Below are 5623 nucleotides of genomic sequence, written 5' to 3'. Positions count from 1 at the left end.
GAAAAGTTCAAAACAATTGATATCAAGCTCCCCACGTTTTGTTTTCCGGTAAAATTAATTGTATTGTCAATTACTTTAATCCTATTTCAGCTTGGTTTTAAAAGTTTAATAAAATCAAGTAAGGGAACTTCCTATTCCTCTTAACGAAATCTGTATTTCTATAAATTATTTTTTACTTTGTACTTTTTTTCAAATTGTAATAAAATCGAGTTTCTAGTTTTTTAAACTATGTATAATTTTTTTATATCTCAAACAAGACGGATACCTTGAGTGCAAGCCAGATCGGTATGAGAATCGGAGTTGCTATTTTACTGTAATGTTTGATGCCGATGCAGACTTTTGTAATGATGGTGGTGATGTGGTTTTTGGTACACTTGGTGTAAATAAATAGCATCTGATTAAAGGGTAGCTTTGGCGCCATGAAATTTTGCGTAACACACAGAGCTATGTAAGTGTTTGTTGCTGACAAACTTTCACTCATACCTTCCTATATAAACATGCATGCATTCATATATGTATGCATAAATGTATGTACATATTCATTGTATTTACTGACTCAAACCCAACCACTTGTTTGCTTTAATGATTTCTACTTCACTTTTATAAATAAAGCCCATGTACTACATACATATTAGGGATGTTGCAAATGTGGAATTTTGACTAGGGATGTTGTGAATGTGGAATTTTAGAAATCCGCGGATGCGAATGCGAATGCGAATGTCAAGTATTTGTAAGAAATAATTAAGGTAAGTAAATTAGGTAAATAAAAAAATGGAAAAGTGAGTAATTTTTAATAATGTTTATTTTATTTAGTTCTTGAATTTAATTGTTTCCTAACGGGTCGTAAATCAAACCTGCGCCACTAAATAACTACTCCCTCGAGGCGATTAGGGTTGCCAATGCGCGAAATCAGTACGTTAGACTTTTTCCTGTTAAAAAATCATTACTTTTCAGTACATTTTTATTCAAAGCAAAAGTATGAATGTAACTAATACACAATACTTTAAAATGCCAGAATACTTGTTTTTAACAATATTTTGGTATATAAATAAAATATAGTTCATAAAAAATAAAAGTGTCATTCATTTTGACATGAGTGAACACACCATAATACACAGAAGCCAATAAATTATTTTATATTTATGACATTTTTGAGTAGCAATAATGAGATCATTTCCATCTTCAGTGTGTAAATAGTCAAAGAATTTTATACATTTAATTTTAAAATTACTTTTAATTTGAAGTTCACTTAACAAAATTTTAATTGGAAGTCGGTTCCTCTCTTTGCGTCAGGAAGCAAACTTTATACTCGCACATGCTTCGTTTGAGTGTGGTATTAAAAAAAAATTACATATTATTTCAAACTGTGGAAAACTACCTTTATTTAAGGACTTCATCTATGTTTCCTGGTGGCTTAAATTAACTTTTTCGACTACGAAAAACTTTGAAAGGCTAAGAGTTCGCTGAAAAGAGTATCTAACTCTATGTCTTGTATGCAAAACTCTTTTGCAATGTCAGTAAATTGTGAAAAAAGGATTGAAAGTTATAGGCAAAAGTCTTTCGAATATTTACATTTGTTGTTAATAAACTGAAAGTTATTTTCGAGATAATTGACAACACTCGACAAAAAAACGTCAGCCTTATTTTTAAATAATTTAAGATCTACCATATTATCGTAACTGGAATGTAACGACCCGGCGATATGCCCATAAAACGATTGATATTTTTGTTGTATTAATTTTTAGACATACCAAACATTTCTTCTTACTTTTTAGAGTAGAGTTTAAGAAAGTTGCACGTTATGTAAAAACCTTAAGAAAATCGTAAAGTATTTTGTTTGAATTGAAAATTCAGTACAAATCAGTATAAATTTTGAAGTATCAAGACATTAGCGTACTGATTGAAGAAATTAATAAAACCAATACAAGAGTTGAAAAATCAGTAGTGTATTGATAAAATCAGTACATCTGGCAACCGTAGAGGCGACAAACTTGAAAAACTTGACAAAATTGTAAATTCTTTTTAATTGATGCTGCACCAGTTGAAAGGACTTTCAGTTATAATTATTTTTTTTGCAGTGCAATAATTCCTTTTTGAGAATTGCATCGGGGTTGCAAATGTCGAATGTATCCTCCTGACTTTCATCTTCACGATCATGGCAAGATCGTTATTAAAACACAGTTGTGTTCCAATTTGGAGAACCAATTCTTTTGGTTGTTTCAGAATTTGAAAAACCTCTTACGTGATCAGCGTTTTTTGATTTTGTTTTTGTAATTCACTTTTAATCCTGTCTTCTGTGACTGGTTTGAAAAATGTGTGCTTATAGCGATGTTGTGAATAGGTGGATATGGCAAATAAATTGTTATTTCCTAGGAACGAAAATTTCGGAGAAAATTCTGTTTTGAATGTCGTGGCTGCCAGCAGAATTATTGGAATCACTGTCGATAAAGGTCTCAGATCTGCTTAGTTCCCGGGTGACTTCTTGGAAAGGTAAACCTGTAATGAACAGCTCGTAATTAGTTTTTTTGGTTATTAGTTAGCTGAGCTCGGCTTTTCGTAGCTGCAGGCAGTCAAAATTAATTACTCACCGCTCTCGGTAACATAAGCCATCAAATCCGTTTTGTTGTTCCATTCCATGCGCACAATTAGGGTATTCACAGTTTACTTTTAAAGTTAAAAGGTGGCAACTTTAACAAGACAACACCCTCGAACTGTGAGCAACCCGTCACACATGTGTTTCAAAATGTCAATAAAACAAATATAGTTAGATATATATTTAAAAATATTTCAAATTGTGCCCACCTTATGCTTTTCTGCTTCAATTTCCATTTTTTCTTAGCGCGAATAATTAGTTGATCAGAGATGCCAGTTTACCACAAAACAAAAACATGAGACAAAGTCGAGTAATTTTGCCCAAAAGTGTTTTCTCTAAATAGTATGGGAACCAACAACAAAAAAAGTTAGCGCATGGTGAAATGTTTTAAAGTTACCAGGTGGCAATATTAACACAGTAGATAATATAGAACTGTGAGCACCCTAAATGTGTTTTGATATTTTGAGGCGAATGAACGCAAATTTTCAGCATATCGTTATTACTATATTAAAATGGCGTATTTCACATTGTCGCTGAAATGCAAAAACCACAACGAACTAAATTTTTTTATTGCCTAAAACGATGTGGGGACTTATGATTCGATGAAATGAATCATAATCAATTAAAAAGTGAATTTTGAATTTTTCGTTAGTTACGGCTTTTTGTATTGACGACGATGTGAGTGAAGCCCTTTCCATACCATTCTAACGATATATTACATGCCAAGCAGGGTTGCCACTGACGAAAAAAACTTACCATCCACTTGAAAAAACTACCAAATCTGGAAAATATTTACCAATATCTTTTTTAATTAATTTTATATAAAATATAGAAAGTGATGAAACTGAAGGCAACAACGAAACTTCATCATTTGAAAAAAACTTCAACTGGAGTTATTATAGACAAATACAGTGACTAAAAAAACCGCTTGTTGTTTTTTTTTTAATACTCACAATGTGCTTCAAGTAAAACTCTTTTTGCTTTTTTTTGTAAAAGAGTATTGTTTGAAGCTATTTACAACGTTTAGAAAAATTCAAAAAAAATCCGTTTAAATATTGAACTTTTTACTACGAATTTTTAGAACAATTTTGGGTATGCAGTTTTATAGTCCATGGAATTTTCGTATAACCAACAATATGCAGCCAAAAATTCCCATTTAATTAAAAAAAAAAATTTCCCACTGCTCTTTTGTTTTTTTTTTATTTACCAATTGCCATTTAAGTTAATGCCAGATAAAACCTTGTGGCTTTGCGTGACATTTATAACTTTACCAGCAAAGCGCCAGACGCAAAATGTATGCCACAATGAAAGCTAAGAAAACAATTTTGTACTGCTTTTTCACTCGTCAAAATTGCTGTGGATTTTATATATTTAGATTTAAAAATATCAGCAATGTAATTAAATATGTTTCTGCATCCAATCTCCAATCCGGGCGAAACCAAATAAATATTAAATCAGCTGATTGTCAACGCGCGCAAACAGCTGGGAGTTGGCCATCTTTTCGCTTCGCGCTGCAGCTGAAACGATCTATGTGGTATGCCTTGTGCATTTTCATACACTTCATCCTATCTGGTAAAGCGAATCTCTCACACAAAGCGAGGCAAGCGTTTTATCTGGCATCAGCTTTATAAAAACTGGCTTTGACTTTTTTATTTATTTTTTGCGAACAATCATAGTGTGTAATTCAATACCTGCCCATTTTTTCTTTTTATTTAAATAATCAAAAGCCCCTCAGGATTCCAGTCAGGGATGATAAATGAAGTTTACGAAATTGTACCAAACGTCAGAAAAAAATGTACCAAATCTAATAAAAATGTACGAACAAAAAATTTGAAACGCTTTCACAAAAACAATAAATGCTTAAAAGAAATATACATTTATTTAACGCCTTTTAATTAAACATCTTGTAAAAATATACATATATGGGTATTTTAATACGTCGCATACGTGACAGTCGTACGTTTCAATGTGATACAAACAAGGAATACCATTTGTTTTCTTTAACTTTTTTGGGCCATTGTATAGCATGTAATTAGCTCTATATTTAACCGAAAAATTAAAACAATCGAACTGCTTGGTCCTGAAATATAAGCATTTAAAGAGAGCGTCGTTACGTGACAAAAAATGGAAGTAGATTTTTTCATTTCTTATAAAATCGCAAAACTCTGCGAATTGTGGATGGCTATTTTCATGAAACTTATTTTAATATGATTTGGAGCAATTCTAGTTGTTTTTAGGTTTTTTGAATTAATGGTGACGTAGCGTCACGTGACATAAATTTCCATTGTTATATTTTTGTTAATATTGCTTTTAAATTAATTTTTAACGCAAATAAAACATGTACTTTATGTAGAATATACTTCATATTTTGACTTCAGCGCCTATTCAGGGTGAATTTGTTGGAAATCTATGACTTATTATGTTTCAACTACATACGCCAAATTCGAACCAAATCGGACCATAAATACGGTTTTTCGAAATATCTCAACCTTGGCGCCACACAGTGCCGCGAAGGTGGACAAAAATACAAAAATCGACTGTCTTGAAACTTAGATGTTTTGATGTCAAGTTACAGCTAAATCTCCAACTAAGAGAAGTTCATAAGTTATTTTGTGATAAAAACAACTTTCAGCCTCACACACCCCCTCAAAGTACACCTCTTTTCTACATACCATTTCATTTCGGCGATTCGCACATAAAAGTGGTCGCAGTTAAAAATTTGTTAAAAATACATTTTTATTCCTAGCAAGATCAACTTTTGCACTTTGATAAAGATATATGCGACAAACCAAAAAATGTATGGTTCATGGAAAAAAATTTTTACAAATATTTTTTTTTTATTAATAAATAAATATATGATTAAACATACCAAAATCTGAAAATTGGTAAACTTTGGAGACAAAAAAAAAAGAACATCCTGAAAGTTCGTGAAATTTTTTTTTTGGTTATGGTAGTTTGGACCCTCTACTAACAGAAACAATCGAAATCTCTTCCAACTTTTTCCAATATTTGAAAATTTTCAATTTTGAA

The sequence above is a fragment of the Rhagoletis pomonella genome, unplaced genomic scaffold (genome assembly GCF_013731165.1).
Source record: "Rhagoletis pomonella isolate Grant_MI unplaced genomic scaffold, Rhpom_1.0 Rhpom_scaffold_00003, whole genome shotgun sequence".
NCBI classification, from domain to species: domain Eukaryota; kingdom Metazoa; phylum Arthropoda; class Insecta; order Diptera; family Tephritidae; genus Rhagoletis; species Rhagoletis pomonella.
This window is presented reverse-complemented; position numbering follows the sequence as displayed.